Consider the following 11,995-nt stretch of genomic DNA (forward strand, 5'->3'; position numbering starts at 1 on the left):
TACTCTTGTTTTATCTTCTTATGCTTGTCACTTTGTTCTTCATGAATTTATTTGTGTACAAGATTCCTATGCATAGGAAGTGGGTTAGACTTAAATGTTTTTTGAATTTGCTTCTTGATGCTCCTTTTGCTTCATTCTCTATTTTCATGTGAGCATCATTAAAATTACTGAGCCCATCTTAATGGCTATAAAGAAAGCACTTCTTGGGAGATAACCCATGTTTTTATTTTGCTATTGTTTTTTTGTGTCTTGGAAGTTGTTAATACTGTAGCAACCTCTCCTTATCTTTATTTTATTGCAATGTTGTGCCAAGTAAAGTCTCTAATAAAAAGTTGATACTAGATTTGGATTTCTGCGCAGAAACAGATTTTTATCTGTCACGAATTTGAGTAAATCTCTCTGTAGGAGACTCTAAAAATTCTGCCAATTTTCATGCGTGTTCCTCAGATATGTACGCAACTTTCATTAGTTTTGAGTTTTATGATTTGAGCAATGGAAGTACCTCTTAAAATTTCGTCTTTACTGGCTGTTCTGTTTTGATAGATTCTGTCTCTGTTTTTTGCATTGTCTTTTGTGGACTTTAAGCAAGGCTTTCTAGACGTGGAGAGCTGTAGCTAATGTTTTATTGAGTTCTTGCAATGTGTCACTACAGGACTAAAGTGGATTAAATTTTTTTGAGTACTAACCCCTCTATTGAAGTTTATGAGAAGTTTGGTGTGAAGGAAGTTTTCAAGGGTCAAGAGAGGAGGATGATATATGATCAAGAAGAGTGAAAAGCCTAAGCTTGGGGATGCCCCCGTGGTTCATCCCTGCATATTTCAAGAAGACTCAAGCGTCTAAGCTTGGGGATGCCCAAGGCATCCCCTTCTCCATCAAAAATTTATCAGGTCACCTCTAGTGAAACTATATTTTTATTCGGTCACATCTTATGTGCTTTACTTGGAGCGTCTGTGTGTTTTTATTTTTGTTTGTGTTTGAATAAGATCGGATCCTAGCAATCCTTGTGTGGGAGAGAGACACGCTCCGCTTTTTCATATGAACACTTGTGTTCTTCGTTTTTCATATTCATGGCGGAAGCTGAAAGCCGCAGCACTTATTGTTATTTGGATAGAAACAGAAAATGCTTCATATTGTCTTGAATAATTTGATAATTGGCAATTTTTTTGAGCTCTCGAGTTGATCATGTTTCTCTTGCATCATGTAGTTTAAACCTATTAGTGGAGAACTACCCTAGAGCTTGTTGAAATTGGTTTGCATGATTGGTCTCTCTAAGGTCTAGATATTTTCTGGTAAAAGTGTTGAGCAACAAGGATGACAGTGTAGAGTTTTATAATGCTTGTAATATGTTCTTATGTAAGTTTTGCTGTACCGGTTCATACTTGTGTTTGCTTCAAACAACCTTGCTAACCAAAGCCTTGTACTGAGAGGGAATGCTTCTCGTGCATCCAAAACCTTGAGCCAAAACCTATGCCATGTGTGTCCACCATACCTACCTACTATGTGGTATTTTTTTCTGCCATTCCAATTAAATACTTCATGTGCTACCTTTAAACAATTCAAAACTTTATTACTCCTTATTTGTGTCAATGTTTTATAGCTCATGAGGAAGTATGTGGTGTTTTATCTTTCAACCTTGTCATTTACTCTTGACAGACTTTCACCAATGGACTAGTGGCTCATCCGCTTATCCAATAATTTGGCAAAAAGAGCTGGCAATGGGGTTCCCAACCCCAATTAATTAACCTTCACTAATAATAATTCTCTTCACGTGTTTTGCCCTGATTCATCAGTAAGCAACTTAATTTTGCAAATAGACACTCCTTCATGGTATGTGAATGTTGGAAGGCACCCGAGGATTCGGTTAGCCATGGCTTGTGAAAGCAAAAGGTTGGGACGAGTGTCAACCATAAATAAAATTAAAATACATGTGTAAACAAAAGAGAAGAGGGATGATCTACCTTGCTGGTAGAGATAACGTCCTTCATGGGAGCCGCTCTTGAAAGTCTGGTTGATGAGGTAGTTAGAGTGCCCACTACCATTCGTTGACAACAACAAACACCTCTCAAAACGTTACTTTTATACTCTCTATATGATTTCAAAACTTAAAAAGCTCTAGCACATGATTTAATCCCTGCTTCCCTCTGCGAAGGGCCTTTCTTTTACTTTATGTTGAGTCAGTTTACCTACTTCCTTCCATCTTAGAAGCAAACACTTGTGTCAATTGTGCATTGATTCTTACATACTTACTTATTTGCATTCATCATATTACTTTGTGTTGACAATTATCCATGAGATATGAATGTTGAAAGTTGAAAGCAACTGCTGAAACTTAAATCTTCCTCTGTGTTGCTTCAATGCCTTTACTTTCAATTTATTGCTTTATGAGTTAACTCTTATGCAAGACCTTTTGATGCTTGTCTTGAAAGTACTATTCATGAAAAGTTTTGCTATATGTTATCTATTTGTTAGCAAACTATAGATCATTGCCTTGAGTCACTGCATTCATCTCATATGCTTTACAATAGTATGATCAAGATTATGTAAGTAGCATGTCACTTCAGAAATTATTCTTTTTATCGTTTACCTACTCGAGGGCGAGTAGGAACTAAGCTTGGGGATGCTTGATACGTATCCAACGTATCTATAATTTCTGATGTTCCATGCTAGTTTTATGACAATACCTACATGTTTTGCTTGCACTTTATAACGATTTCATGCATTTTCCGGAACTAACCTATTAACAAGATGCCGAAGTGCCAGTTCCTGTTTTCTGTTGTTTTTGGTTCCATAAAGGCTGTTCGGGCAATATTCTCGGAATTCGACGAAACAAAGACCAAACATCATATTTCACCGAGACGGACCAGAACACCGAAGGAGAGTCGGAGGGGAGGCCCAGGGCTCCCAGACCACAGGGCGGCGCGCCAGCCTATGGTGTGGGCCCCCAGGCACCCCCTTGCGCCGCCTCTTCGCCTATAAAGTTCCTCACGACCTAAAACCTCGATACCTATTGACGAAACTCCAGAAAGACTCCAGGGGCACCGCTGCCATCGCGAAACTCCAATTCGGGTGACAGAATCTCTGTTCCGGCACGCTGCCGGGACCGGGAAGTGCCCCCGGAAGCCATCTCCATCGACGCCACCGCCTCCATCATGCTCCGTGAGTAGTTCCCCCATGGACTACGGGTTCTAGCAGTAACTAGTTGGTACTCTCTCTCTCTCATGTACTTCAATACAATGATCTCATGAGCTGCCTTACATGATTGAGATCCATCTGATGTAATCGGTATTGTGTTTGTTGGGAACCGATGGATTGTTACTATAAAGTTTATGAAGTTATTGTTGCTGCAATCTTGTTGTGTTTAATGCTTGTCACTAGGGCCCGAGTGGCATGATCTTAGATTTAAGCTCTATACTTATTGCTTAGATTGTATCTACAAGTTGTTTGCACATGTCTATGTCCGGAACCCGAGGCGCCAGAGTGACATCAACTGGGATAACTGGATGGGAAGGCTTAAATATGAGGATCACATGTTTTCACGGAGTGTTAATGCTTTGCTCCGGTGCTCTATTAAAAGGAGTACCTTAATTTCCAGTAGATTCCCTAGAGGCCCGACTGCCACCGGCTGGTAGGACAAAAGATGTTATGCAAGTTTCTCATTGCGAGCACGTATGACTATATATGGAAAACATGCCTACATGATTAATAATCTTGATGTTCTGTCTTAATGCTATTTCAATCCTATCAATTGCCCAACTGTAATTTGTTCACCCAACACTTGTTATTGGAGAGTTACCACTAGTGTAAATAGCTGGGAACCCCGGTCCATCTCTCATCATCATATACTCGGTCCTATATGTCATTGGAAGTAGTATCAACTATTTTCTGGTGCCATTGCTCCCATATTACTGCTACTGCTGTTGTGTTACTGTTACTACTGCTCTCATATTACTGCTTTCACATCACCCCTGGTACTAGTGCTTTTCCAGGTGCAGCTGAATTGACAACTCAGTTGTTAAGGCTTATAAGTATTCTTTACCTCCCCTTGTGTTGAATCAATAAATTTGGGTTTTACTTCCCTCGAAGACTGTTGCGATCCCCTATACTTGTGGGTCATCAGGGGCCCACACCATAGGGCGGCGCGGGGGGGCCCACTGCCGCGCCAAGGTGTGGTGAGGGAGCCCCCTGGCTCCCCCGACGCTGCCCCTTCGCCTATTTATTCCCTCGTCTCGAAAAACCCTAGTACCGAGAGCCAAAATACGAGAATAGTTCCAGAGACGCCGCCGCCGTCAACCCCATCTCGGGGGGGGGGGGTTCAGAAGATCTCCTCCGGCACCCTGCCGGAGAGGGGAATCATCACCGGAGGGCTCTACATCACCATGCCCGCCTCCGGATTGATGCGTGAGTAGTTCATCCTTGGACTATGGGTCCATAGCAGTAGCTAGATGGTTGTCTTCTCCTATTATGCCATCATGTTTAGATCTTGTCAACTGCCTATCATGATCAAGATCATCTATTTGTAATGCTACATGTTGTGTTTGTTGGGATCCGATGAATATGGAATACTATGTCAAGTTGATTATTGATCTATCATATATGTTATTTATGATCTTGCATGCTCTCCGTTGCTAGTAGAGGCTCCGGCCAAGTTGATACTTGTAACTCCAAGAGGGGGTATTTATGCTAGATAGTGGGTTCATGTCTCCATTGAATGCGGGGAGTGACAGCAACCCCTAAGGTTGTGGATGTGCTTGTTGCCACTAGGGATAAAACATCAATGCTTTGTCTAAGGATATTTTTATTGTTTACATTACGCACAGTACTTAATGCAATTGTCTGTTGTTTGCAACTTAATACTGGAAGGGGTGCGGATGCTAACCCGAAGGTGGACTTTTTAGGCATAGATGCATACTGGATGGCGGTCTATGTTCTTTGTCGTAATGCCCTAAGTAAATCTCATAGTAGTCATCATGATATGTATGTGCATTGTTATGCCATCTCTATTTGTCAATTGCCCAACTGTAATTTATTTACCCAACATGTTATTTATCTTATTGGAGAGACACCACTAGTGAACTGTGGACCCCGGTCCATTCTTTTACATCTGAAATACAACCTACTGCAATCATTGTTCTCTTTTGTTTTCTGCAAGCAAACATCATTTTCCACACCATACGTTTAATCCTTTGTTTTCAGCAAGCCGGTGAGATTGACAACCTCACTTGTTAAGTTGGGGAAAAGTATTTTGATTTTGTTGTGCGGGTTCCACGTTGGCACCGGAATCCCCGGTGTTGCGCCGCACTACACTCCTTCACCAACAACCTTCACGTGATCTTCATCTCCTACTGGTTCGATAACCTTGGTTTCTTACCGAGGGAAAACTCGCTGCTGTACTCATCATACCTTCCTCTTGGGGTTCCCAACGGACGTGTGCTTTACCGTCACAAGCAGCTACTTTTCTGGCGCCATTGCCGGGGAGATCAAGACACGCTGCAAGGGGAGTCTCTCACACCCAATCTCTTTACTTTGTTTATTGTCTTGCTTTATTTTATTTTATGTCTTGTTTGCTTTCTTTATATCAAAAACACAAAAAAATTAGTTACTTGCATTTAATTTATTTTGTTATCATGTCTAGTCCTGTACTTGTTACTCTTTCACCTGAGGAATTGATCTTTACTTTTAAACAAGGGGGTGAGGAGAGTTTTAAAGAAGCTTGGTCTAGAATTTTTGATTCTTATGGTAAAACTGAACCTAAAATGACTCTAAGCCTGCTTCTTAGTAACTTTTATTTTGGGCTTATTCTTTGCTATAGATATGCCTTGGATGTTGTAGTGGGAGGAGATTTCCCTCACTGCGATGGGGATCAAGTTTTTAATGCCATAAAAAAATTGGTTGCATCATCTAGCTCAGCTAATAAATTTGATTCATCTCTTGCTAGGATTCATGATAGATTAAACACTCTCGAGACAAGTATATCTTGTTTAAAAGAAGGGTATAATCATATTCGTGAATATTATGATTATGTTCCAGTAAACTTTGAACCTTCAATGTGGGTCCCTACTATTAAGGTTGCTATTTGTGGTGAAACTTTTTATGCCCATTGTGATATTATGTCTAAGTTTTGCCTTATGCCTAAAAGTATTTATGAATCTTTGAAACTTTGGGGACTTACTGAAGGTGGAGAAGGAATAACTCTTGCTGATAATTCTGTTATAATTCCTAAGGGGATAGCTGAAGGTGTGTTCACAACCTTTCTTGGAAGAACGGTATCCACTGATTATCTCGTTATTGAATGTGTAGGGACAGGACAAATCACACTTGGAAGATCCCTGCTGAAACTCTTGGGAGCAACCGTAGATGCGGGAAAAGGCACTCAAAATTTTACCTCTACACCCGGATGCGGTCATGTATTCCCTAGACCAAAGAGTAAGAATAAGAGCAAAAGGGGTAGGCGTAAATCCCTTGGTAATAATGTTAATGCTGATTCTCTTGATGTTACTTGATTTTCACTTTCTGCGCCTAGCTGAAAGGCGTTAAAGAAAAGCGCTTATGGGAGACAATCCATTATTTTATTTCCGCAATTTTTGTTTTATATTTGAGTCAAGGTGCTTGTTACTAATGTAGCAATACCTTTGTATCTTTATTTTCTTGCATTGTTGTGCCAAGTAAAGTCTTTGATAGAAAGTTGATACTGGATTTGGATTTCTGCGCAGAAACAAATTTTTAGCTGTCACGAATTTGAGTTTTTCTCTCTGTAGAAGAATCTAAAAATTATGAAAAAATTCATGAGTAATCCTCAGATATGTACGCAAATTTCATTAAACTGGAGCTTTTCCATCTGAGCATGTTAAGTGCCTCGAAAAAATTCATCTTTACGGACTGTTCTGTTTTGACAGATTCTGCCTTTTATTTCGCATTGCCTCTTTTACTGTGTTTGAGTGGGTTTCTTTGCTCCATTAAATTTCAGTAGCCTTGGGTAATGTCCATAAGTGTTGGGAATGATTGTGTTCTTGCTGAAAATATGAATTTTTTATTATGCACTAACCCTCTAATGAGATTGCTTTGAGTTTGGTGTGAAGGAAGTTTTCAAGGATCAAGAGAGGAGGATGATATAATATGATCAAGAAGAGTGAAAAGTCTAAGCTTGGGGATGCCCCCGTGGTTCATCCCTGCATATTTCAATAAGACTCAAGCGTCTAAGCTTGGGGATGCCGAAGGCATCCCCTTCTTCATCAACAACTTATCAGGTCACCTCTAGTGAAACTATATTTTAATTCTGTCACATCTTATGTGCTTTACTTGGAGCGTCTGTGTGCTTTTATTTTCATTTTGTTATTTTCATTCTCTGAATAAATCGGATCCTAACATTCTTGTGTGGGAGAGACACGCTCCGCTTTTTCATTTGAACACTGGTGTTCTTCGCTTTATTTTTCATGTTCATGACAAAAGCTGAAAGCCGCTGCACTTATTACTATTTGGTTGGAAACAGAAAATGCTTCATGTGGTAGTTGGTATATTGTCTTGAATAATTTGATACTTGGAAATTGTTTTGAGCTCTCAACTAGATCATGTTTAAGCTCTTGCGTCATGTAGTTTAAACCTATTAGTGGAGAATTACCGTAGAGCTTGTTGAAATTTGGTTTGCATGATTGGTATCTCTAAGGTCTAGATATTTTCTGGTAAAAGTGTTTGAGCAACAAGGAAGAAAATGTAGAGTCTTATAATGCTTGCAATATGTTCTTATGTAAGTTTTGCTGTACCGGTTTATACTTGTGTTTGCTTCAAACAACCTTGCTATCCAAAGCCTTGTATTGAGAGGGAATGCTTCTCGTGCATCCAAAACCTTGAGCCAAAACATATGCCATTTGTGTCCACCATAACTACCTACTATGTGGTATTTTTCTGCCATTCCAAGTAAATACTTCATGTGCTACCTTTAAACAATTCAAAACTTTATTACTCCTTATTTGTGTCAATGTTTTATAGCTCATGAGGAAGTATGTGGTGTTTTATCTTTCAATCTTGTTGGGCAGACTTTCACCAATGGACTAGTGGCATCATCCTTTTATCCAATAATTTTGCAAAAAGAGCTGGCAACGGGGTGCCCAGCCTCAATTAATTAACTTTCATTAATAATTCTCTTCACATGTTTTGCCCTGATTTATCAGCAAGCAACTTAATTTTGCAATGGACACTCCTCCATGGTATGTGAAATGTTGGAAGGCACCCGAGGATTCGGTTAGCCATGGCTTGTGAAAGCAAAAGGTTGGGAGGAGTGTCATCTATAAATAAAACTAAAATACATGTGTAAACAAAAGAGAAGAGGGATGATCTACCTTGCTGGTAGAGATAACGTCCTTCATGGGAGCCGCTCTTTGAAAGTCTGTTTGACAAGGGGGTTAGAGTGCCCACTACCATTCGTTGACAATAACAAACACCTCTCAAAACTCTATTTTTATGCTCTCTATATGATTTCAAAACTTGAAAAGCTCTAGCACATGATTTAATCCCTGCTTCCCTCTGCGAAGGGCCTTTCTTTTACTTTATGTTGAGTCAGTTTACCTACTTCTTTCTATCTTAGAAGCAAACACTTGTGTCAACTATGTGCATTTATTCTTACATGCTTGCTTATTGCACTCATCATATTACTTTGTGTTGACAATTATCCATGAGATATACATGTTGAAAGTTGAAGGCAATTGCTGAAACTTAAATCTTCCTTTGTGTTGCTTCAAAACCTTTTATTAAGAATCTATTGCTTTATGAGTTAACTCTTATGCAAGACTTTTTGATGCTTGTCTTGAAAGTACTATTCATGAAAAGTTTTTGCTATATGATTCAGTTGTTTAGTCATTATCTTTTTGTTAGCAAACTATAGACCATTGCTTTGAGTCACTTCATTCATCTCATATGCTTTACAATAGTATTGATCAAGATTATGTTGGTAGCATGTCACTTCAGAAAATATTCTTTTTTATCGTTTACCTACTCGAGGGCGAGTAGGAACTAAGCTTGGGGATGCTTGATACGTCTCCAACGTATCTATAATTTCTTATGTTCCATGCTAATTTTATGACAATACCTACATGTTTTATTCACACTTTATAATGTATTAACAAGATGCCGCAGTGCCAGTTCCTGTTTTCTGCTGTTTTTGATTTCAGAAAAGTTGGTTTACAAATATTCTCGGAATTGGACGAAACAAAAGCCCACGGCCCTATTTTCCACGGAGTGTTCCAGAAGTCCGAAGAAGAGTCGAGGAAGGCCAGCAGGGGGCCCACACCATAGGGCGGCGCGGGGGGCCTCAGTGCCGCGCCAAGGTGTGGTGAGGGAGCCCCCTGGCTCCCCCGACGCTGCCCCTTCGCCTATTTATTCTCTCGTCTCGGAAAACCCTAGTACCGAGAGCCAAAATACGAGAATAGTTCCAGAGACGCCGCCGCCGTCAACCCCATCTCGGGGGGTTCAGAAGATCTCCTCCGGCACCCTGCCGGAGAGGGGAATCATCACCGGAGGGCTCTACATCACCATGCCCGCCTCCGGACTGATGCGTGAGTAGTTCATCCTTGGACTATGGGTCCATAGTAGTAGCTAGATGGTTGTCTTCTCCTATTATGCCATCGTGTTTAGATCTTGTCAGCTGCCTATCATGATCAAGATCATCTATTTGTAATGCTACATGTTGTGTTTGTTGGGATCCGATGAATATGGAATACTATGTCAAGTTGATTATTGATCTATCATATATGTTATTTATGATCTTGCATGCTCTCCGTTGCTAGTAGAGGCTCTGGCCAAGTTGATACTTGTAACTCCAAGAGGGGGTATTTATGCTAGATAGTGGGTTCATGTCTCCATTGAATCTGGGAGTGACAGACAACCCCTAAGGTTGTGGATGTGTTGTTGCCACTAGGGATAAAACATCAATGCTTTGTCTAAGGATATTTGTATTGTTTACATTACGCATAGTACTTAATGCAATTGTCTGTTGTTTGCAACTTAATACTGGAAGGGGTGCGGATGCTAACCCGAAGGTGGACTTTTTAGGCATAGATGCATGCTGGATGGCGGTCTATGTTCTTTGTCGTAATGCCCTAAGTAAATCTCATAGTAGTCATCATGATATGTATGTGCATTGTTATGCCCTCTCTATTTGTCAATTGCCCAACTGTAATTTGTTTACCCAACATGTTATTTATCTTATTGGAGAGACACCACTAGTGAACTGTGGACCCCGGTCCATTCTTTTACATCTGAAATACAACCTACTGCAATCATTGTTCTCTTTTGTTTTCTGCAAGCAAACATCATTTTCCACACCATACGTTTAATCCTTTGTTTTCAGCAAGCCGGTGAGATTGACAACCTCGCTGTTAAGTTGGGGCAAAGTATTTTGATTGTGTTGTGCAAGTTCCACGTTGGCACCGGAATCCCTGGTGTTGCGCCGCACTACACTCCTTCACCAACAACCTTCACGTGATCTTCATCTCCTACTGGTTCGATAACCTTGGTTTCTTACTGAGGGAAAACTCGCTGATGTACTCATCATACCTTCCTCTTGGGGTTCCCAACGGACGTGTGCTTTACCGTCACAAGCAGTTGCGAATATCAGATTCAATCCGCTTCCACCACCCATGAATACTTTGCTCATATTGATTCCTCCAATCCTTGCTTTGACTACCAAGGCTGTATGACCTGGCCTTGGGATAGACATAGGGTGGTCGGCCCTACTGAACAAGATGCTTTGCGCAGACCAATCAACGTATTCTGGGACGTTAGCCATAGTGCTCTCTACAAGGTTTATCTCTTGCGTAAGCTTCTTCATTTCTCTCATAGAAACGCCAATTTTATGGATCATGCTCATCTGCCCTCGGGGTGGAGGAAAAGCTTCATTAGAGGCACGAGTTTGAACTTGCTGGACTTGATGCTGAGGTGGCGGCGGTGGGTTCGGGAGCTGTGCCTACCCCTTACCCGACTCGTGGAACTTCTGAATATCGAGAAACTATCGGTAGTCCCTGAGAAGATGGCTCTATTTTTTTGTGTTATCCTTGGGGTCGAAGTACGAGTGTATGTAGCAAGGAGCGTTCAACTTCTCGGCGAACGGCAGCTCTGGGACCCGAGGTGGTCGTTCCCTGTAGTTGCCACGATTTCCTCTAGAGGCGTTGCGGTTTCCGTCCCGACGATCATCACGCTTGTCCTCGCGCTGATCATCATACCGATCATCACGTCGATCGGAATATCCTGCAGCTACAATATTGGTGTCTTCATACCCGCGGTCTCTTCTGTTTTTTCGACGATCATATCGATTGCTTCAATCATGCTTCTTGTCGTTGTCTTCTTCGTCGCTTCGTGGACGTGGTTTCCTTACGTGATCTTCACCATAAGCCCAACTGTTGGCGATCTCCATAAGCCTAGTAATGGTCTTCGGCTTCTTTCGGCCAAGCTCCTCGATATAGAATTCATGTCGGATGTCATCGCTGAAAGCATCAATCGCCCTATCGATAGAGACATCTTCGGCAGTATTCAGGAGTTTAGTAAAACTCCCAATGTATGCGGAATCGTTTTTTTGGTTTCTGATGACACTGTTGTAGTTCTTCGATTCCAACGGGCCTTTTGTATGTGGCCTGGAAGTTTTTGAGAAAAGCATCGACTAGGTTGTCCCAGGATCTGATGGATCCCTTCGGCAGACCCCTTAGCCAAGCCCGTGCCAAATCTTTTAGGTAAAGCTGCAAGCATTGCATCGCTGCTACTTGGTTTCCCTTGTGTAAGATCACCGTTTGCAGATAATCGTCTATCCAAGACCTCGGCTCCTGCTGACCATCATACTTGGCAGCGTTGGTGGGCGTAGGCTTGAATCTTTTTGGTGGCATCGACTCCCAAATTCTTTGGCTTGGACAATCAGCACCTCGTAGTTCACCATCATACTCTTGTGTTTCTTCGGAGTCCTCGCTATCGTAGCCTTATCTTGCAGCACGCCGGCGACGAGCTTTGTCGATTTTGC

The sequence above is a fragment of the Lolium rigidum genome, chromosome 7, assembly GCF_022539505.1.
Source record: "Lolium rigidum isolate FL_2022 chromosome 7, APGP_CSIRO_Lrig_0.1, whole genome shotgun sequence".
Taxonomy (NCBI): Eukaryota; Viridiplantae; Streptophyta; class Magnoliopsida; order Poales; family Poaceae; genus Lolium; species Lolium rigidum.